Below are 24,147 nucleotides of genomic sequence, written 5' to 3' on the forward strand. Positions count from 1 at the left end.
CACACACACACACACACACACACACACACGCATTGGGTAGGTCACAAATCTCCTCTCCTCTCCTTTCCCCTTTCCCTCCCCTCCCTCTCCTTCCCTCCTTCCCTCTCATGCACAGACACAATCTCTGACACAGGCTCACACAGAGACTCATACCAAGACCTTCTCTCATTCTCATGCTGCTACATGCATGACCAGATGCACACACGGACATCCCCTCCTTGACCCATGGGGCCCAGGACAGAGCACGCACAGCCACTCGCCCAGGCTCACGCAGTCCCTCGGCCACAGGACGTGGCCCATGCACATCACTGCCGCCTGGCCGGAGCCCTACAGGACTCTGCCTGCAGTTCCACTGTCATTGACAATGATCCGTCAGTGATCCTGCGTCGGGAGACCTGGGGCCCTGCAGCAGCCACATGCCATCTTGTTGAGTCAAAGGGGCAACGTGGTGGCTTCAGGGAGGTGCGCTGGCTTATTCCAGGAGAACCTTCCTCCCTGTACAAACACCGCCTCTTGCAGGGTCCGGCTGGGCCTCTGTCTGCCTGTCTCTGGGAATTTGGCTTTAAAATCTTATCTGCTTCTCCCTTTGCTTTTCAATCCCAGGAGAAAGATGACACATTCAAAGCAGGTTTCTGCAGCCTCAGGGTATCTGTCACACCCATAGTCCCAAAGAACACAGAATAAAGGAGGGACAGCCACAGTGAGAAGCAGGAACAAGGGACAGGGAGGCAGAGGGAATTAAAGAACTGGAAAAGGGGGCCAGAGAGGGCTCATATGCATGGACTCATTCATTCACTGCTCCACATTCCCCATGTGCTCCCCCTGTCAGTGCCGTGTGGTCCTGGCACTGAAAAGTGTGCAGTGTGTGAGGGACTGAGGTCCTGCCCTCAGGAACGGGCGTTTTACAGGAAAGAGGCCCAAAAGATGGCCAACACAAGTCACATGCGATGGGTGCCCATGAAGGTGCCCTGGGGGACAGAGTGGGGGAGGCAACCGAAGGTACAAGAAGGTCTCAAGCCCAGGAGGCAGGAGCAGACTGAAGAGAAGCTGGCAGTGCCTCTCCAGCAGTTCAAATCCACCTGGGACTCCAGGGGAGAGAGATGCGTGAGGTCCACCCTCTATTATAAAGCCTCTGAATACCAATTGGAGGGTCAGCTCTGAGTCTGTTCTGACTCAATGGCAATGAATGAATGAAATTGTAGACATTTCCATCCCTCCCACAAGAACCCCTAACCAAACAGACAGAAAAGCAAACCCAGGCTAGCCCGTCTGCACTCTCACTTCTGTTCCCACTCCTGGCGACCGCTGGCCTCCTTGCTCCACTCATTCATTTGCATTTCTTGGGTTTTATGATCAGAGCCATATACTCTGCACTCTGCCTAGGCCTCATGGTCAATGTGAAGATGCCCACGGAGGAATGTAGCCCATATTACCAGTGACTGGGAACGCCACTTCTGGGCTGCTGTGTATGCCAAGTCCTGACCGACACAGAACTGAGCCTGTGCCGGATCTTCAGAGGCAGTGAGTCCCACAGGAGGAGACTGCCCATCTTTCTCCACAGAGCAGCTGGAGGGTTTGAATTGTGTTTCTTTGGGTTGGCAGTGCAACTCCTTACTATTAGGACTGGAGAGCCCTTTCCTTCCTCTCCCAGAACGGCTACTGAGAGAATCCAAGCTTAGGAAACAGCAACTGTGATTTTCCTCTCTGTGAAACTACCCTACCCCTCTTTTCCCAGGAAGAGTTTTCTGAGACCTTAGCCCACTTCCCTATCTTGAAGGAAGCATCTGCTTCCCAAGTCCCTTGTAAGAAAATATAAAACCCCTCTCTAACTCTTAGTGGGGGCTGGTCTGCTTGAGAGCCAGCCCGGCAGTTTCTCCTCAATAAACTGTCTTTCTTGGCCTGAACTGGGTTCTGTCCTTCCACGGCGACCTTACACTCACCACTTAGACATCCTGAATTCCTGAGTGGAGAGTGGGTGTATAAGCCTAGAGGTTTTCACTGGCTGATTTTACTTTTACAGAAATTGGTTTTCAGACTTTTCTTCTGAGGCACCTCTGAGTGGACTTGACCTGAGAACATTAATTGCTTGTACCACCCAGGGGCTCCCAATGGTTGGTAAGGGAGTGCACAAAAAGCCTAGCCCCTGGTCAGGGTGGGACCACCTGGAAGGACCATCCAAGCTCCAAAGCACCCCCCCCCCATTAGGACGGCTGACTCTTTGTCAGAACATTTTTACCTAACCCCTCCCAGCTCCTACCATCTCCCTTGATGCCAGGACTCAAGAAGCCTCCTTTGTGGAAAATCTCTGAGGTTCTCAGCTTCCAGGGAAGTCACTAGTGAACCGACCCAGCAGAGGCGCGCATGGCAGGGGCTAACTGGGTAACGTGTGGCTGTAAGTGAAGGGGAACAGAAAGGTGACCAGTGGGAAGGGGCCCTGACAGCTGGAGCTCAGCTCCAGACTTGAGGTCTCTAACTGGATAGCAGTAGACTGCACAGGAAGCTAGCATTTCAGACACAGGCCTGCTCTCCCCACTCAAACGTAACCGAGAAAGGCGTTTGGGCCCAGCACACTGCCTACCAGAGGGTCAATTTCATGGGCCAACACTCTGATGCTCAAGAAAAATGCCTGGATCGCTCCAAAGTCTCTGGTTCCCCATCTTCTGTCCCCCCAGTTCCTGCCTCTGCACCAGGCAATAAGCAAGAGAGAAAATAGGTCAAGTTTTGTAAAGAAGCCAACAGCCGCCATCTTTCTTCCACTTTTTAACTTCTGGACGTAAAGCCTGCAAAGGGGAGATACTTTCCCAAGGTGAAGAACTCCAGAGTTGGGAACCATTTCCTGTAGCTGACATGGGTCATGGAGTAGGTGATGTGGAGACAAAAAAGTCCTCAAGCTGACCTGAGTGTGGACAGATTCGTACATAAAGCCAGAGGGACAGCTGGCTGCTAAGGTCCCGGGCAGCTTATCCTGGCTCCGGGGAAAGACATGGCACTTTCTGCTTGAATTCCACGTCCTGCTGCTGAAGCCTGTGGATTCTCCCTTGACATGCTCAAACCCCGTGCTCCTGACACAACAATCCAGGCCCCATGACTTTGAGTCTTTCCAGCTCTGGGATTTATGTGCCACCCTGGTCTCAGCCTCACCAATGGTGGTGGTGGTGGTGTTACTGTGTGCCCTCCAGTGGACTATGACACATAGTGACCCTATAAACAATAGCTCTGAACCCTGCTCTCCTCTGAGCCAATCTCGCTGTCTCCAACAACCTGACCCATTCCCGCAGGAAGGTGTGGGGGAACATAAGTACCACTGACTGGCCAGTTCCAGTCATGCTATGGTGGCTCCCATGTCGCTGTGACGCAGGAAGCTATTTCAGACACCAGCAAGGTCACTCATGAGGGTCAAGTTTCAGCAGAGCTTTCAGTCTAACGCAGACTAAGAAGAAGGAACTATTTCCAAAAATTAGGCACGGAGAACTCACGTGGATCACAGTAAAACATTGTATAGTACAGTGCGGGGGTGTGAGTTCAACAACAGCAACGAGGCTGACCCAACCCACAGCAGACTCCAGCACTTCAACAGGGCAATGTGGGGTCAGCAGAAGTCACAATGGACTCCCTGATAGCAAACAACAACACTGAGAATTTATGGCCATTTAATCCACGTGACTCCTACTCAGTATGGCTTACACCTCAACACCAATAAGTAATTTAGGCTAAACAGAAAATTCTAAAGTTGCCAATGATTTCACTAGACGTGCATCCACCCATGGAAGAAGCAGTGGAGAAAGTACACCGCATATGGGATAGGGTAGAATGAATGCAAAGGGTTTCTTAAAAGTCTAGAAAGTGCTAAGACAGAAAGATAACACTGGAGTACTAAAGTGATCCTGACCCAAACCGTGGAAGTTTCCACGGCCTCCTATGCATATGGAAGCTGGACAACGAATAGAGGACAATAGACAATTGAGGCCTTTGAACTACGGCATTGGCAGTAAGACTGGACATACCACAGACTTCCAGAAGAGGGAACAAGTCTGATGCCGAAGTACAGCCAGTGTTCATTTGAATCAAGGATGGTGAGGTCTCACCTCATATTCCTGGGACAAGCTGTCAGGAGTGACAGTCCCTGGAGGAGACCACCACTCGGTATAGTAGAGGGTCACCTCAATGAGGTGGACTGGCACTGTGGTCACCAGAGGCCCCAACAGAGCCACGTCTTTGAAAACCTATGTTCCCCCCTTGTACATGGCTACTGCGGGCCCTCACACAGACAGGACGATGCAAGGGACCTCATGGGGCGCCAGGCCACGCAGCTGTCCCGGGGAAGCACAGCTCCAGCAGGTGCACAGGACAGACTGCGCACGTCAGCCGCCCCCCCCCCCGGCTATGACGTGCAACTCCCAGCGCTACAGGGGGACTGATTAACTGTCTGCAAATTGTCTACAAATGAATAAAACTGCAGAAATCAATCTCCAATTTATTCCATTCTCCTGCTTCTCTTGTTGTGCAGGGAGCTGCTAAGAGGAGGGTCCCCAGCCCCAGCAGTCACATTTGCTGGGCAATGAGATGCATGTGTCAGCCAACCTCACTCTATGTGGGGCGAGATCTGGAGTTTCCCTTTATTACCTCCCGGGGCTGGAGTTTGCCGACCTCGGGAAGCAAACAGTCAACACACCCCTAACTTTTCTGCTGGGATTCAGGAGGCTGGAGAGTTGAGACACTAACTTTACCTCATTTCCAATGATTCATTTTCCCAATACTCCAGAGGCCAAATGCCAATAAAACTGATTAACCAGCTGTGAATTTACTAGACAGAGTTATGCAGATAAGTAAAATAGGGTGCTGTGGAAATTATCCCTTCTAGTCAGTCAAGAAATCCAAAGATGTGTTGCATTTGGCAAACTTTCTGTCAAGGACCTGTTATAGGTGCTAAAGAGAAAGGATGTCAGTTTAAAGACTAAGGTGAGTCTGACCTACACATGGTCTTTTCAACTGCTTCATACTCATGTAAAAGTTGAAGAAGGAAGAAGGAAGACTGAAGAAGTGCTAGCAAAGAGCACTGACTGTGCAACGGACTGCAGAAAGCAAATAAGACTGGCTGGAAAATCTTTTTTAAAATGAAACATGTTTATTTTCTGTCAATCTTATTTCTACTTTTTAAAAGACAGTTTAAGACCACCCGGTGGCTGTTCCGACCCACTCTGTGGCCTGAGCAGTGGGGGCTGCTGCCCAGTCTCCCGCTGCAGGCTGAGCGCTCCAGTTTTCGGTAGGGAACGGCTGAAACGGCACCTGGATGCCTTTGGACCCCTCTGCAACTCCAGGCCGAGCGGCAGTGAATTCAGGAGCAGGGAAGCCCACTCTCCCTGAAACTCCTCCTTGGGCACAGCCTTTTCGGCAGCAGCCTGTTCTTCCTTTTCAATCTCTTCCGGATCTCTGCAGAAGTACAGATCAGGCATGCCCTCCCACGGGTGCTCCCGGGAGATCGTGCCACGCATGCGCAGGGCTTCCCAGGCCAGTTCACCACATCAGACCCTGGAGTGAGCTCCTTTGTGATTGCACGGGACCGCAATGTCTACGCAGTGCAGAGGAGAATGTGTGTTACACAGGGCAATGGTGGGCAGGTTAACGTCAGATGCTCCTGTCAAGAGACTGGTGGTCAGCCCTGGGATCAGTAACCACCAGAAGACGAGGTTCCTGGAAGGCTGCCTGGATCTGCTTAGTGAAGGTTCCAGGAGTGGCCCCGGTAGCAGCAGCAAACTTCAGTACAGTATTTCTGGAGGATATCAGCCGACATCAGCTGGATTTTCAATGGCAACAATGGCATGAGCAGCACAGAGTAGCTTCTCCCAGGTCCTCTTCAGCTTTATGATGTAGATGCCATCACTTTTCCTTTTGTAGATGTACTGTTCCAGTTGGAAGTCAAGGTTGGTGCCGCCCAAATTTGTTCCTGCTGCAAGGAATTTGAGGACATCTTCCTCCTTCATCTGCAGGGCATCAAGGGCTCTGGACAGTGTGGAAGTTTCCCCGTTAAGTTACAATGGGGACAAGGACAACACTGTATGGACCCTTGTGTGGATGGCATGGAAAACCTGCCTTGGGATTCTTAAAGGCAAGAATGGGGAACCTTCATCCCATATACTTTGAACCCACTGTCTGGAAGTTTCAGTGCTTGGACAAAGGCAGCATCCTGGGAAAGGGAGAGGAGTTCAGTGAAAGGGGAAAACCCTCCTCCATGAGCTGGATTGGCACAGTTGACTGCAACACAGGATTTATGCATGACAGAGACGTGAGGACAACACAGCACAGGGTGGGGGATGCTCCCACCTGTCATTCACACCGTCGTGATGAGTAGGAGTCGCAACAACAAAGGCCCCATAAGACTTCATAATGGGTTTCACTGAACTTGTGGGAACGGAAGAGAAGGGTGGACAAAGTGGCAGCTGGCTGCCTCAGAGGATGGAGAGAAACCAGTCTGTGAGTATAAACTATGTCTCATGAGCTCAACAAGGTATGCAGAAATGCAGTCTGGAGAAAGAGGTGCAGGTCACAGGGCCTGGAGTCTGGACCTTGGCCTGCATCAAGTCTAGAAGAGGCTGGATGGAAAAACAACCCCTCGGCCAGCTGTCTAAGGACATGAAACACCATTCTCTCACTCATTGCCGTAAAGTCAGAATGGACTCAAAGCTGACCCTCCACAGGGTTTTCAGAGACTATATGTCACACAGAGGCACCTTTCTTCTGCAGAGAGCTGGTGGATTTGAACCAACAACCTATGTGTTGGCAGTTCAACTCTTTACCTGCTAGGCCACCAGAGCACCCTTGAGAAATCACTGGATTATTTAAAAGAAAAGTCTGAGTTCCAGCCTTGCCATTGACCTGTCTCTTTTGGAGCTCAGGGGCCATCTAGGAGAACACAGTTTCGTAAACAGGCTTTCTTGCCTTGTTATCCTTAGGCATTCTAGAAGCTGAACTTAAAAATAAAACACCAGTTAAACAACAATAACAAAAATCCACATATTCTACCCTTTCTACTAAATGTCAGCTTCCCCATATTGGAACTGCTAGCTATAAAAATAAACAAAAGCATATGCCTTGGATGAATATTTGCCAAACCGCTCTGACCAGCCAGAACTGGGTCCAAAATCTTTCACCAAACTAGCAGGATCAGGAATAAGAACAAGAAAACCTTGAGATTTTTCAGCTTTCACTGGAGGTGGGAAATGTTTTAAATATCTTTGGGTTTGTTCAGCTGAGGTCCGTTTCACCACGTGTGAGGCTTGCATTTCACTCTGCGCTGGCACTGGTAGAACATTCACGGAAACCTGTACACCTGGAGGCGTCTGCAGAGTCGTACAGAAGCCACCGCTTTCCTAGTACACACCCGAGCTCAGAGGCTGTATTAGTGTGAGCGAGGGTTACAGACGGGGAGCACGCAGCTCACACCCAGGTTTTCCCTCCTCTTGGGGGCTCACACATGTGCAATTCATTGGTCTTTTTGAAAACACCCATTAGAAAATTCATACTTTGAAAAATGAATTTTTAATTCAGTGGCTGTTTACTGAGTGTTTGCTGTGTGCTGGCCGTGTGTGTGTGTGTGTGTGTGTGTTCCATAATAAACAATGTGTGGCTGTCCTAAAAGGCACCCTAAGTTCAATCTGTCCTTAACCCACCGGAGGCCATGGCCCCAGCCAACCCAGCAAGCTCATATGCTTTCTCACATCCGTTTCTCAGCTCCTGCAGTCAAGTGACGGATGCGGACCTGGCATTAATGGCACCTTGCCTTCCATTCAGGGATCTCTGCTGGCTCAACAGGCCACACAGGAGCCACTCTGTTGAAGAAGCAGGCACAGAAACCCGGTGGGGAGATTCTCTCACATCCTGCAGGATTTCTGAGTGAGACTGGCCCGATGGCAGGGGACTTACTGGGGGTTTTGGGTAAGTTTGCACAAGCTCTGTGCAAACGTAGGCATGTGTGGTGGTTTAGTGGATCGAGAGCTGTGCTTCAACGCCGAGGCAGCGGGTGGTCTGCACGCGGAAGCTGGGCACTCTCCTCCCAAGCCGTTTACAGCCTCTGAAAACCCCCTGCAGGATCAGGGGCTAATCTCTACTTGTCAGTAACGTATAATCATCACAACATGCAAACTTACTACATCAAAGAAAGAATAAAAGTGATATTTCATCCCTCCATTTCTAACACCGAGGTTTGTAATACATTAGCTGAGATACTTATATATTAAAAAAGAGAACTATACAGTACAAATACTCCACAAATGCCCTTATTTCTTAATATAAACACCCACTCCTTTTAATTCAACCCATGTCCTCTGACACATCTCAGTGGTCTAGTGGGAAGAACCTGTGCTGCAATTCTGAAGGCATGCAGTTCAAATCCACCAGCTACTCTGCAGAAGGATGGCCAGTCTCCTCCTGTGCGATTTACTGCCACTGGAGGGTCAGTGGTGGGTCAGTTCTGACTCAATGACAAACAACAACAAATACGCCATGTAAATGGCATCACATACTTTGTTCACATCTCTCATTTAGCATATTTTCAAGGTACATCTATGTAGTAACATGTAGGGGAAATACAGTGTTTTGATGGTTTAAGAATGACATGAAGTGGACAGACCACTTGTACATTTAGCTTGTCCATTCCTCTGCTGACAAATGTTTGGTCTTGACCCACTTTCAAGCTATTGTGAATATAGCTGCAACTATCACTGGTGTCCAAGTGCTTGCTCGAGTCGGTGTGTTCAATTCTTTTGAGTTTGTACCACTGACTGTGCTTATGGTTCATATGAAAACTGTATATTCAACTTTTTACAAACCGCCAAACTGTTTTCCACAGTGGCTGCACCATCTTACATTCCCCTGGAGCCCACTCTTGAGGTCAAAGAGTCCTGAAACATGAAAAGAAAATGATAATCTCTCCCCAGGACAGTTCTATTCCTCCAATTTTTTTTATGATTCTCCACACTCCACTTGCTTGGGGCCACTTCAGAGACTCTTGGCTTCTGTGTGTGCATGGCTGCAAAGTGTGTACACATATTTGTGCACGTGGTGTGTATGGTGTGTGAATGGATGCCCACGTGTGTGCACACACATACTTGGTACATGTGACATGTACTGTGTGTGCATGGATGTCCGTGTGCACACACACGTGTGCATGCGGCATGGACTAGGTGCATGAATGCCAATGTAGGCACGCACACTCACTTGTGCATGTACTGTGTGTGCATGGATACACGTGTGTTCACACACATACTTGTGTACGTGGCATGTACCGTGTCATCATGGCCGATGTGTGTCCACACATAGAGCTGTGCAGGTACTATGTATGTGCTTTGTTCAGAGTCCTCACTTCCATAATCAGTGGGGAGGATGTGCAAAGCAGGCTTAGACTGCACTTTTTATTCTTATTAGTTTAATTTTGCTGATTCTAAATAGGATAGACTCGTTATACAGAGTTTAGGAAATATGTGAATACAATAAACAAATTTACTCTGCTAATGCCTTTATTTCTTAAGATATATATTATATATGTATGTATGTATGTGTATATGTATGTGTGTATAGATACACACAATATTCTTGTATTGGACAAACTAATAGTACAACATTTTGGTCTACTTCCTTCCAGGTTTTAATATAATTTTTGCTAAATTTGAATTTACACAATCTGTACAGCTGTGTATCCTGCTTCATACATTCACTGATTAATGCTAAGCTTCTCCCCCACCCCCACCATGCTGCAAATTCAGAAAATATAATTTTAGTGGCTGACATGAAATAACGTATGCAGACGAATCTACACATATGCAATCACTCTCCTGCGATCACTCTCATATGTTCAGCACCAAACCCACTGATGCTCTCACGTTGACTCATGGTTGCCCTTCACTGAGTTTTGAGGTCATAAACCTTTACAGGAGGAAAACACCCAACTCTTTTGGCAGAACACCTGACATGACATATTTGAACGGCGACTCTTTTGACTGGAAGTTCAACAGACATACTTCTTGTATGAGCTTCTGATTTTTGTTATCATAGACAAAATTAAAATACTGACATTATCCTTTACATTTGATTTGTACTCCTGTTTTTCCTCCAAAGAGTATTTCTTAGAATGAGCTAACAAAAGAAGAATCACAGGGTCAAATGTTATGAATATTTTAAAGGTCTTATGACTTATTGAAAAACTACTAACCACCAGTGAAAACAGATGTGATAGTGACACAGCAGAAAATTCCCAAGTACACAACCCCCACATCAAATCTACGAGAACTCCCAGAGCAGCCCTGGGGCTGCAGCAGAAACATCGGTATGGTTTGCAAGGCTGTAAATCTTTGTGGAAGCAGATTGTTTCAATTTTTTCCCATTTAAAAATCTGTGAGTTTGAACTTCAGACATTTTTGTTCATTGCTGAATTCCTTAACCACTAAAATAACAGTTCTCTATTCAAGTTCTTCCAATCGTTCTCTCTAGCCACAATGCCTATGGGTTCAACCATATATAACCTACCTGCCATTGTCCAAATACATTAAGGACTAATTTTAATTTTGTGATTTTGTCTGAGTTCTTTTAACTAGGATTCTAACTCTGCATTCTTCCCTGACTCATTATTTTAGTTCTTTCTGGTCTATTCTGCCTACATGACATTCTCTCTCTCTCTCTCTCTCTCTCTCTCTCTCTCTCTCTCTCACACACACACACACACACACACGAAGGAGGGAAGGAAGGGGAGAGGGAGAGAGATGGGGAGACATGGGGAGAGGGGGGAGATAATGGGAGAAAAGAGAAGATGGGGAGAAAGAGAAGGAGGGAGGGAGGGAGGGAGAAAAGGGGGAGGGAGATAAAGAGAGGGGGAAGGGAGAGATGGAGAGAGGGAGAGAGGGAAGGAGGGAGAGAGAAAGAGAAAAAAAAAAGAGAGAGGGACAGAGGAGAGAAGAGAGAGGTGGGGGGAGAGACCTATTTCACATTATTTCACCAAGGCTTGTGTAGACGCCTACTATATTCAGCTGCTAGCTACCAACTAAAGGACAGAGGTTGGACTTCACGCAGAGATAAACTTAGAAGAAAAATTTAGTGAGCTACTTCTGGGGTCATCAGGAGTCAGAATCATCACAATGGCCATTATTTTGATGATAATTTTTTTCCTTACATATATGAGTGTGATTTTTCAAACCCAGCTTGCATGGTTCAGAATAGTTTAAATTACCACCAGGTGTCATCTACTGTGTCCCATTAGTATGCAAGTGTAGCGTCACGTTTCTTTTGTTTTAATAAACTATTTCATATACACTACACAAAAGTGCAACCAGGGAGCTCCTCAGATGCAAGGACAGTCTCCCACCCTTTGGGCAGGTGGTCAGGAGGGCGGAGGCCTTGGAGAGGGACAGCATGCTGGGAAGGGTCAGAGAAGGAGCAACAGGGGCTCTAGAACAGCAGCAATGATGAGGATGGTGCAGGAGAGGTCACTAGTGTGGTCTTAGTGGACTCGAGGGCGGCTAACCATAGCAACAACAGCCCAGTATCAGATGGAAAGTGGATCTTAACTCTTTTCTTAAACTTCCAAAGGAGTTTTTAACTCCTGTCCAGCTTTAACTGACCTCAGAGAATACAGAAGCTTCTGTTTGCACCTTTCCAATCATTTGACTGGGAGGGACACATGTCATCCTCTTCCTTGCCCTGGAATCGCCTCCCTAGCTGGCAGGAGATGGTCCCTCCTGTTGCTATCGATGGCACAGCCTTATTGCTGAGACTTCATGTCCCATGAGCCCAGTCAAGGGAGCTTCCAGTGGTGCCCGATGTCACCAGGGGATCCCAGAAAGGACTTGGCAGCAATACATGACTTTATAAAATATAAATCTAGGTATTTCTTTGCTCTTTTAAAATCCACTTTTCTTGAGTCAATTCTTGTGGTATTCCCAGGAAAAAAAGACTCTCAGATTAAGTTTCATCAATAAGCATGGGGAAATCAACATGCCCTTGGTGCTTTTTTCTTTGGGATGATGGAACAGAGGGCAGGCTAAGAACAATGTCAGAGCATTTAAGAAGAGGGGTTGTTCCTTGCCCAGATTAATTCTTTGGATTTGATCTATCTTTGAGGTTCTTGTTCCTCCAGCTTTTGTCTACATGCTTTGTTTTGGCCGTTAACTTCTTGATTTTATGGCTGCAGACTCTAAAATTAGAAAGCTATTTCCCACATTGAATGCCAAAGTCAATCGCCCTCTTTGTCTAACCAATTTTTAAATATCTTCTATGATTGAAATTCAAGATTGTTTTGCTTAGGCACTTATTCTCAATATTGAACCTAAATCATAGTCTTTTGTTTTGATTTTTTTTCCTTTTCTGTTAATTTCTTTTCTTGCATTTAAGCCTCCCCAAAACCTCCAGCTCGATTTTTCTTCCTTCTTTGTTAAAGACATTTTAATTAAGACACCAGGGTTACGTTAACCTACTTAAGCAATAATCTCCCTTTTATGTTGCTCTCTTCAGTGAAGTCCCGAATCAGCAAACTGTCTTTCATCAGCCTGTTCTGTTTCTCTCTTCTCCTTTTGTTCAGAGCTTTTTGTTGGGTTACAGATCCTCACATTTTAATTCAGCCCCAGCCCAGCACGAGGCAGTTTACATTAATAAATCCATCCAGGCAATAACATTCACAACGTTGCACATCTCATCACGTCATTGATTACTGCAGCCTTTGAAGGTTCAAAGGTGTGTCAGATCTACTAGCAAAATGGGAATAGAGGAAAAAACCAACATAACACACATGTGATATTTTCCAACATCTGAGGTTTCTCTGAGCCCAATGGTTTTGATGTTAGGATGCTAAAACAACAACTCCTTAAAAAAAGGAGAGTGTATGTTATAAATATGCAACTGCTGTGTAATACTTGTTCTTCCTTGAAGACTGAAGGAGCAGGCTCCTGTTTCAAAGCTGAAATTGACAAATACAGCAACTATTTGATAATGGAGCTCAGGAAATCCATTATGGGACCAACCAATATGTCAGAGCCTCAACTCTCTGTGAACTCGCCCCACAGGAAAGGAGAGACTTACTCTGTTTTCAAATGCACCTCCCTCTCAACCTCCTTGGGTATTTTACAAATCAGAAACTAGGATGAGAGGAAGCCCTTCCAAGCAGGCACTCCCGAGGCACTAGATCTTACCAACCCTCTTCTCCTTGGATACACACAAAGGCTCTGCCAAGAGGTTCTTGTTAGGGTTCCACGGCACAAATGAGGAAACTGAGGCACAGAACGAGAATGCTCCCCTTGAGGACTTGCTGAGCCGAGCCGTTTGGCCCACACAGCATTGTAAGGCTTGGTCCTTGCATGGGACGTGAGGCTGTTTTTAAAGTTTGAAACTCTGTGCCCATCTTGGCTGGTTCTCTGCTCACATCTCTGGATGTTCCTCTCTATACTCAGAATAAAAGGAAAGTCCTTTCAGTGGTCTTCCAGCACCAAGAAATCTATCTCCTCTCCTGGCTCTCAGCCCTTGCCCTGACCTCCTAACGCTCCGCCCCACAATTCTGCCTGGTGTCTGCTGGCGGTGACCAGCCTGCACAATCTCCAGCCTCAGCACCTCTTTACTTCCCATGCTCTGAGCTGGGGACACTCTACCCACATCTCCCTGGTCTGTTGTCTCGTCCCAGTGACCTCTTCCCTGACCCTTCTGTCCCAAACGACACGATGGCCTCCAACACTTGCTGACCCGTCTGAACGTTATATGCATCCACATCAGTGGTCATCACCTGTCATGGCACATGGTTTGTTTATTATTTCACCTGTGCCCCCTCTCCGTACACACTAGCATGCAAACTCCATGAAGAAGAAGTTGGATTTTTACTGAACTGTACGTCTCTGACTGCTCAAATACACGAGTAGTTCTGCAGGACACAGGCTAACTCCTCCAGTGTGATTTACGACCCAAGGAGGGTTAACTATGGTTTGGTTCTGATTCAAAGACAGAGACAGAGACAGATCACAAAGTAGTAAGAACGTCATTGCTTTTTTAAGGTATTATGGGTACGCTTGGACTCACAGCAATCCAATGTGGCAAAGTAGAAGTCCCCACAGCCTTTAGGCTGTAAACTTTATGGGAGCTCATTGCTCCTACATAACTGGCATGTGGCTTTGAGCCAGCGGCCTTTGAGTCTGCAGCTGAGCACTTAACCTTTGCACTGCGTGCATGCATTTCCAGTAAGGATGGCTCAGCAGTGAAGGGCGTGGCTTCTTGGCAAAAGGTCAGTGATCCGCAGCTGCTCCACAGGTGAAGATGAGGCAGCCGCAAACCCCATGGGGCAGGGGCTCTCTGCGCTACAGGGATGCTGGGTCCCACTGTGGCAGCTTTGCTTTTCTGGTACGTGTGTGTAGTGGACATGATTAAACAAGTAGCTGCTAAGTGAAAGGCTGGCAGCTCAAGTGCTCGCTGAAGCACCTCCTAAGAAAGGCCTGGCACTCTGTTGAGAGGGGGCAGCCATCAGCAATCCCAGGGCACAACTCCAAGCACATGGATCACTGGGAGTTTGGAGTGACTCGCTGGCATCTGGCACGTTTATTTTGTATGTCAATCATATCTGCTCTCATATTCTAACTTCTCAGCTTCTACAGTTCTACTTAAAAATAGTACAGCTACATACGACAGCAACCACATATTCTCTGCTTCTCTCAGATCTTTCCAAGAAAGACAGGGGGCGAAACTCAGTGGAGAAATTAGTATTATAATAAACTAGAAGTCATTTCAGATCATCTGGCTTGTCAAGAACTGTACGTTCTCACTCCATTTATTTTACCAGCTTTTGGGCTGAGTGTATGTGCCCATATGTATGAGCTGCCTTATATTAAACTTAACAACTCTGATTGTGTGTACACAAATGGTGGGATATCTCATATCTGCTACACTCCAAGCTTCTTTGAAAAATAAAACAAAGGCAATAGGCTCTCCCCTCTGTACAGTAATGCCAATTTTCGTTGAGAAAAACTGAGTCTTAATGAGATGAAGCAACTTGTCTAATGCACCCAGAGCAGTGACAAGGGGAATCTGGTATTGATCTGAGTCTCCATCAATATTTCTCCTGAGCTACACTCAATCTGGACATTCATTATCAGAGGACAAGATTAAGAATTTTTCTTTTCAGAGATATTCACAGGGATTTTACACTAGAGCTGGACAATGTGCCAGCCTATGTTTGACCTTCTACGACACGGGCTAGCCTGGTCCCTTTAAAATATAGCTGAGAAGTAGGGATTAAAAACCTAGGTATATATATATATTTTTAAATCTCTCTTTTAAAGCAGCAGACTGAAGAGGGTGAAACCTCCTCTTGTCGCTGACCGTAAGAACAGGGACTGTCACACAGATATCACACGGCATTGTTGACATATGTCACCTCGTTGAGTCCCTTCCAGGACATCACCACACTCAGACCCGGACTGGCCGGCGCTGCTGCTCACAGAGCTCACGCTCTCCTATTTGGAATTTAAATTGGATTTCGGCAGAGTTCTCTCGGTCCTGAAAATTGAAATCATGAGTTGCGATGGCAATAAAATGCTCGTGAAATGTAGACATAGCCCAGGGATTATTTTTGTGTAACTGCACTTTCGTTTTGGTGGCCGGCTCTTTGGCTAGGGCTCCAAGAGGACATTTCCCCAGCTCATGACACAGGAGCTGCTAGGTCAGTCGTCCAGGAGCCGCGGCTTGCTGGCACGCATGGGTACACCCCACAGAGCCGCCACTACGGCTGCCCGCTGGGATAACGCCTGACAGGACTGTCCTCTGGTGACTCTTAGGTCTTTGGGGACTGATATTACAACTCACGGTGGTTCCTTACTGAGCTCCTAAAACTTACTGACTCTGATTTGATCATCAAAGAAAGAATCCATACTTGAGCCTGGTACACCCGTCAACAGGTAGCAAAGGACGCCCTTAAAGGTTGCCCCTGTTAATCTGCATGTTCCCACCATCACTCACCTAGAGACCTTGCCTAGGTAAGGCCAACACAAGTAGCCTTCACACATTTCCCGTGCCCTGTAATGCCTTTCTTTCATTTCTACTGCTTAAACTCATGCTTGCCCTTTACAGTTGAAATAAAACACTCTGTCCTCCAGTGACCTTGCACACCTGGAGACCAGTGCCCTCTTTTATGTCCTTCTGTAGACCTTTACTGATGCTCTCTCACAGTGTTTTATTCATTCCCTGCATGCCTCCAGTGTCACAAAGAACAGATACATTCTGGAGCTTGCTCTGTGGGTCTCTCAATGCCGACCTCACTGTCTTGGGCACCACGTGCTTCTCAGTAAACATTCAACGGACTCAAGTTCTGAGGCCTACCCGTGTGGACTCGTGCTTCTTGCTCAGATAGCCGGGCTGTGCCACCTCAGCTAACTAGAAATGGAAGTGCAGTGAGCAGCTACCATCTGCTGAGGAGCTGGGCCAGGTGCTGCAGCTACCCATGCCCGGTGCGCACCCCTCCAGAGCTCACAGCCAGCCGGGATGGGTAAATAGTGGAGACGTGCCATGATCAGACATGTGTTAGCAATTTTAACAGACTGTCATTAAAGTCTACGCAAGGACATAATTCCCTGTCCACAAAGGCAGAGGGAGTGAGCATTCTTCACCTTAGTGAGGAGTTCTTTCACGTGACAAGCTTATAGTGGCCAGCACAAGGTGATAAAACCTGTATGACTTTTAATCACTTTTGTGGGTGTTTTAAAGTCATCTCTTCAATTGGCATAACAAAGTCCACAAAGACAGTATTCCACCACCTACTGTGGTCAGTGGTGATGAGAATCCAAGCATCATCTAAGGTGCAACTATCGGTTTCTTCCCATTGAGAGCAAAGAATAGTGAAGAAAACCAAAAACTATTAGCCCAAAGGACTAACAGACTATCTGCCTGGTCTTCAGTCTGCACCCTCAGACCAGAGGAGCTGGACTACATGTGTTGTAAACTTTGCCTCAAATCACAGTGCAAAGTGAAACACAAAACCCAACAGACAATGCACCACCTAATTATCTGCACCTGGGGTGGACCACGCCTTCCAAAGTCATGCTGATGGCTTAGGGGACATCGTTATCAAAACGAGCATTTGGAGAAGGCTCAGTGGTATCTGGAATCATGTCCCATCTCTTCCCAACTTCAGACCCAAAGATGTCTCATTAGTGGCTTGAAATCAATCACAATGTGAGTATTTGCACCATGGTAATAGGCACATTCTATGAATCAGGGCTTTCTGTCTGTTTCTGCAGGGCTGGCTGATGATGACCAACTAGCACAGCACAGGGAGAGCTGACTTCAGGTGGCACTGACGTCCCTATCTGGGGGGAAAGTAAGATTTTTGGCTAACAAACAATAAAGAGGGAGCACCCACTGTGAATCATACATCCTCAACCAGTGATTAGTTCCACACAGAGACCCATGATCAGAGAGGATGTGCACAATTTGACAACCATAAAATGGGGCGCCAATAATTTATTGTATCAACTGTGACAGAACAATCAATTGCTCCAAAAAGTGTTTATGAAGCCATAATTTAGAAAAGCTTGCCCCAGAGGGGAGTACTTCGTTAAGTCCACTCCTTGGCAAGTCAGCAGGAAGTCAGGGACTCTAAATCTAATCGGAAGATTAAAGGACGATGGGGCTGGGAAGTTTACTGATTGTGAACTGTTGCCTCAAAGCATGTCCTGGATGGTTTGCTTCGTTGCCCAGACTCCAGCTTCCTTACTGGAGCAATCCTTCCTGCAGCTTCTGTGGACGCAGGGGCCAAAAGCTGTCAGCTGAGTGCCGTTCAGGATGAACGCTGCTGGACAGAGCCAGCCTCCATTCCCAGGATCGTGTCCCCTACTTTGGAGTCTTAACCTCCCATCCCCCAGTCCTATGACTTGTGACTTCCCACAAGACCACCCAAAGCATCTTTCCCACCAACTCTGACAATTTTAGCCTCCTGGAAAAACCTAAGCAAATGTACAGTTACCATTACTTTCATAAGTGAAACATTTGCAAAATGTTTCAATCTTTATCCACATCATTAGTAAACCACATGAAGCCTGTAGGAGGCACAAAGGGAGCTCTGGTGGCCTGGAGGTAAAGAGCTGCCCTGCCAACCCAAAGGCACACAGTTCGAATCTGAACTGCTCTGTGGGAGAAAGATGGGTGGTCTCCTCCCATGTGATTTACTGCTCCTGAAAACCCACCAGAAGGTCAGCTAGGGGTTGGTTCTAACTCGATGGTCCATAACAACAGTAACAGGTGGCACAGAAAGTTTGCATTTAACTGCTCACCTCAGGGTTGCTGGTTGAACTTGCCCAGAGATATTGTGGAGAAAAGGCCTGGTTACCTGTTTCCATAAAGACAAGAGCCAAGAAGTCCCTATCGAATAATTCTATTCCCTAACAGGTGGGGCTGCCACAGATCAGAGCTGACGAGGCAACAACTATCAAGCCTCTCTTTAAGAAAATGTCATTTTGTGAGTCTGAAATTTCGTGGGGAGGGCGGGGTTTGGGGTGACTTTAGACAAAGTCATTCTTTGATATGATGCAAGGTGAGACTGGAAAAAACTGCACGCACCTAGATTTCAACAGCTCACAATCCACAGTGAAAACAGAATTGCACAGCCAATAAGAAGGGCAGTAATTTCACTTTTAAAGTAGCAGGGAAAGGAAATACTGCTAAAGGAATAAAGAGGTGAAAAAGTGAACAAAGGAAGACAGAGGAAGGTTGTTTAAGGTTTCGATCGACTGGTGCTGGTTTACCCTCAGCACCGTGCTCCGGAAGAGCTGGGCTGCCAAGATGACCAACTCCAGTCAGAAATTTCCACATGAAGCTGTGAGTAGCATTGGCCCCTGACTTGTCCTAATCATCAGACCCTGTTTCTCCAAAAATGTCTTAATTATTACAAGGGAGTCCGAGTTATTTGCAGTAATGATAACCATTAATTAAATGCTAGGAAGAGAAAAGTTGTGCAGATCAGTACCATGGTAAAGCTGCATTTATTTAGACAATGTTTATATTTAGCACAAACTATGCAGGATTGAATTTTCTCACTTCATTGCCATTGACTTGAAATCATCTTAGAGCTGTCCCCTGTTGGACTGTGAGGCTGTAAAGTGCACAGTGGGGAGACTGGCATCTTTCCTCCTCAGATTCCCTGGAGGACTTGACTGTGGGAGGTGTGGCCTTCAGGCCAGCTGCTTGGCTCCCTGGGAATGGTGCTGCCACAGCTGGCTGGTGGACTTGAATTTAGAAGACATAGATATGAATCCATGTCCTTTCTCTGTAGCTATACTGTGCATTTTCTCGACAAGCTTTTTGCCTTTTTTTAAACATTTTATTATTTTTTTGTGCATGTACTGTCAAATCAGCTCTGACTGGTACAGGAGAAGATTTTCCCTCCTTCTCCAGTAGAGCTTCTGGTGGGTTCGAACTGCATACCTCTGGGATTGCAGTGCAGCTTCTTGCCAGTAGGCCACCAGAGCTCCTACTTTTTGCCTTTTTATGAGCCTTACCTTTGCTTCTAAGAATGGGCAATAATAATGACAATTTTTAAAGACCATGATAATGGTTGAATGTGCCGCATGGCATAGATTAAGGAATTATTTTCAATGTTCCTTTACTTTTAGAGGGATTTAAAATGCAGAGGTTCTTCGAAATAAAGACATTCTGATGCCAGCATTGTCTTGCACAATTCCTAGATTATTTGGACCAATTAAAATGATTATAAAATTTTATTTGCAAATACATGTATCTGAGGAATGCTTTTTACTCTCAAAAGGTTCAACAAACAAGCACTACTTTAAGCTCTTTGAGATAAAGATTTATTTTCTAGATCACTTTTGATATTATGTGCCGTTGAGTCGTTTGCGACTCATAGCGACCATATGTACAACAGCCCTAAACTGTGCTCTATCCTGTGCCATCGCATTGCCTCTGACACACCCATCCCTACTGCCCCAGTCACTGAATCAATCCACCTCCTAGAGGGTCTTCCCCTTCTGCGCTGTCCCTCCACCCTCCCAAGCATGATGTCCTCTCCAAGGACCTGTCTCTCCTTACAACATGTCCAAAGTATGTCAGACGAAGCCCCAGAATCCTTGCCTCCAAGGAGTAGCCTGGTTTAACCCTCTCCAGGACAAATCTGTTTGTTTTCTTGGCAGTCCATGGTACATTAAATACTTTTCTCCAGCACCACAGCTCAAAGACATAAATTCTCCTTCTATCCTCCCTAGTTATTGTCCAACTCTCTGATGCATAACAAGTAATTGCAAAGACCATGGCCTGTATCAGGCGCACCTTAGTCTCCAGAGAGACACCGTTGCTCTTGAGTACTTTAGAGAGGTCCCCAACAGCAGACTGTCCCATCATGATACGTTTTTTGATTTCCTGGCTGCTGGTGCCAAGAGTGTTGACTGTGAAGCCAAGCAAACTGAAGCTGTGAACAATCTCAATCTCTTCGCCATCCATCCTGATGCTACCGATTGGTCCAGTGGTGAGAATCTTTGTCTTCTTGACATTGAGCCTCAGTCCATACTGAAGGCTGCACTCCTTGACCCTCTGCAGTAAGTGCATGAGGTCCTCCTCAGTTTCGCTCCTTTTGATATTACATTTTCTTTAATTAAAATTCATTTGGGTGAAAAGTTACGGCAATTTATAAACACTTTGTCTGCAACCTCCTTAGTGTAATAGCATTTTTCCTACTTCCTCTCTGCACTCCCTGTTTCTATTCATCTAATCTTATGTTTTCTAAGGATTCATGACACGTATTTATTGACCACCCACCATGGGCTAGGCATCGTCCTAGATTTTAATGTTATAGTGTGAACTAAACAGACAAAGCAAAACTTAATCTACGACTTTAAGAAGTCAATATTCTGGCAGATTTACCCTTAAGGATAACCTTGGGGGGCGGTGTGGAAGCATAATACATAACTTTTATAATTATATAAACAGAGAATTGAAAAGCAGTTTGTGTAAAATGAACCAGTGACTGAGCGCTGAGCTAAGCGTGAGGACCTGGTTTCAGCTGAGCTTGCCTACATCCGGTGCTCATTCCAGCAGCCTCCCCAGAATGCACGCACTTGTAAAGAATTGGAATGCACGTCTGAATGACACAGCTGGCCTGGGACACAGAGAATGTGTTTCTGGAACTCCCTGTGAAGGTGTGTAAGGAATGGTAACACACTGACTTGGCCACTGAATGGCTCGTTACAATGCCAGGAATCAAATGCTTCCTTCCATGGCTGACTGAGAATTTACCTGGAGTAAAGAAGTCAAGGTAAGGTAAAGGATTAACAAACGCTCAGGGAGCACTGTCTTCCTGAAGGAGGAAGATGGGAGGAGGGGGAGGGAAGAGGAGAACCTAGAGAGGGCGGGAGAGGGAGGGAAAGAAGGTGTGGGGGAAGAGAAGGAGAAATGGAGAAAGTCAGAGAGGGATGAAGGAGGAGAGAGACACACACACAAAGAGAGAAATTACTAAATGGTTCTAGAAAGGAAAGACGTTTACCAACACTGAAACATGTCAAGTACATGTTCGGGTTTAAAATAAACCTGAAGATCATGTAGCAGTGTGAAAAATGTTCACAACATAAGTGAAAACTTACAGGGTACACATGTACACACACTATATGTATGTCTGTGCAAAGCATGCATATCCCTCAAGGAGAACTAGAAGGCAGCATTTGCATCCTGTTTTGCTGGAAGGATCATGTATTATTTTCCCCTCAACATAGTTTAACACTGTTATAGTTTTTACAACACGCAAGCTTAAAAAGCATATGTTCTCAGATTTGTTTTTATTAGTCCGTATTGTAATGAATGTTGAAGTCTGGTCTGGAAACCAAATTTGCTTGGAAAATAAAGGCTCTAATTATTGTTCTAAGTTTTAATCACCAGCTTGTGTGAGCACAGGCTGGGAGGTGCGTGAGCCAGTCTGACACACTCATTGAGAGGGAAGCTTCTGCAGTGGGAGATGCTGCTGTCTTGCCTCGCAGGGCAGAGCGCAGAGAACAGAACTCGGCACAGAGTAAAGAAGGTCTTAACCATCTCCACAAAGGGTCTGGCTGGGGTGGTCTAGGCCCCAGAGCGAGCTAGGGACCGGGCTAGGGCAGGAGAAGACTGGGATGAAGGGAGTGAGAGGGACAGGGAGTTAGTGAGACGGAGAGGAGACTGGGGGGAAGCCACAGAATGCTGGGTGGTGAGCATGACTGTGGGACAGAGGTTCAAGTCCACCTGCTCCAAGCCTGACTTTTCAGTCAGAGAACCCTCCCAAATGCCATACTTCCTGCACTGGTTTGAAGAATCTCAGAGTGAGCTAGAGTGACCCGACGTGCTCATCATCTTCCTTCACCACCAGGGAACTGGATAGAAATGGAGGACCAAACACCTCACCCAGTGTCCCTGCACCAGAATCCGTCTCTTCAGCACACTGCTTGACCAGTGACTTTGTGGACCTTAGAATGTGAGCAGTACAGGTTTAGAAAACCGTGGGGCTTTTCACTCTGCTCATGTCCACCTGGATCCTATCTCTCATTTTAATCCCTTAGAACAAAATAATAAGCCAGCAGTGTGTGGCTCTATCTCCAGTCTATACCACGTTGTAGAGATCGGTGATGTTACCTGACACAATCTGATGCTGCTTACATATGCTGGACTCTGTACTGTGTATGGTCACACCTGGTGAGCAGACACGACAGACTGGGTATAAGTGGGTAAAAGGGCTGGGTATCAGCAAGACCCATGAAGCTGGTGAGGTCAAGAAGCACATGCTATCATGGCTGGCATTTCTGATTCATTGCTGCGCCTTGAACTCGACTCATTGCTGTCAAGTTATTCCTGACTCAGCTAATCCCCCACTGGGTTTCCATGGCTTTCAGTCACAAGGAAGGGGACTGCCCATCTTTCCCCCCAGAAGTTCTTGGTTTATTCACATTGTCAGAGAAGGGTTAAAAACACAACTCCCCATCGGTCTTAGTGATTAAAGAAAAACAAGTGCCAAACAAGCACTTAACATGAGAGGTGATCACTAACCAGTATAGTTAATTATACAATCCAAAGCATCTCTAAAGGGTAAAATTTATGAAAGGCTGACATGTCATAAGCGATGATCCCTGAACACGTGAGAACAGTAAGATGTCTAATGTAGTTTGGCCCCATTATCAAGAGGCACAAGTACCTAGAGAGATACATATTTCTTGGTAGAGAGCCTATGAAAGCAAGGAATACTAAAACAAAATCAATTGTCACAGTGATGAATGCAAAACAGAGTAACCACCATACTTATTCAATTTGTATGCTGAGAAAATAATTTGAGAAGCTAGACTTTATGAAGAAGAACATGGCATCAGATTTGGAGGAACACTCATCAACAACCTGCATTCTGTAGATGACACAACCTTGCTTGCTGAAAGGTGAGGAGGACTTGAAGCACTTACTGCAGAGGATCAAAGACTACATCCTTCAATACGGATTGCATCTCATTGTCAAGAAGACAGAAATCCCCACCACCGGGTCAATACGCAAATGTTATGATAGATGGAGAAAAGATTGACCATCTTACTGTGATCCTCATTCAATACCCTTGATACCAGCAGTCAAGAAATCGAAAGATGTACTGCATTAGGAATGTCTGCTGTCAAGCAATGATGTTAGCAAAGACTGGGCTGTACCTGAGTCAGGCCATGGACTCTTCAATCCCTTGCTATGCATCCAAGAGCTGAGCAACGGATAAGGATGACAGAAGAATCAATGAGTTGTAGTGCCGGAGAGAAGTACTGAATGTCTCAGGGACTGTCAAGAGAATCAACAGGTAAGTCTTGGAGAAAGCACAACCAGAGGGTTCTTTCAGGAAAAGATGACAAACCTTTGTCTCACATAATTTGGGCTAGTATTGTTAGAAGGGGCCATTTCTTGGAAAAGGACATCATATTGGAAAAGGTAAAAAGGTCAGTGAAGGAGAGAAAGACCTTCAGTGAGGTAGACTGGCCCTGTGACTACAAGAATTGGCCCACAAGTGTCAGCCGTGATGCGGATAGCACAGCATCCCAGTCTATCGAACAGGGTTCAGCCTGGCTGTTCATAGCGTTGCTATGAGTCATAGTTGACAGCAGATAACTGCAGTGATGGGCTCTAACATCGCAACATTTATGAGGACGG

General features: G+C 46.4%; 1 protein-coding gene and 1 pseudogene across 1 annotated transcript in view; both read right to left on the bottom strand.

Moving 5' to 3' along the window:
- CDH13 (cadherin 13) overlaps nucleotides 1-24,147 on the bottom strand; it is a 1,061,540-nt gene that overhangs the window by 570,233 nt on the left and 467,160 nt on the right. The gene's annotated exons all lie outside the window — the stretch shown is intronic.
- LOC102865118 lies at nucleotides 5,167-6,002 on the bottom strand (annotated as a pseudogene).

The sequence above is a fragment of the Elephantulus edwardii genome, unplaced genomic scaffold (assembly GCF_000299155.1).
Source record: "Elephantulus edwardii isolate Elephantulus edwardi_28Jun2011 unplaced genomic scaffold, EleEdw1.0 scaffold00072, whole genome shotgun sequence".
Taxonomy (NCBI): Eukaryota; Metazoa; Chordata; class Mammalia; order Macroscelidea; family Macroscelididae; genus Elephantulus; species Elephantulus edwardii.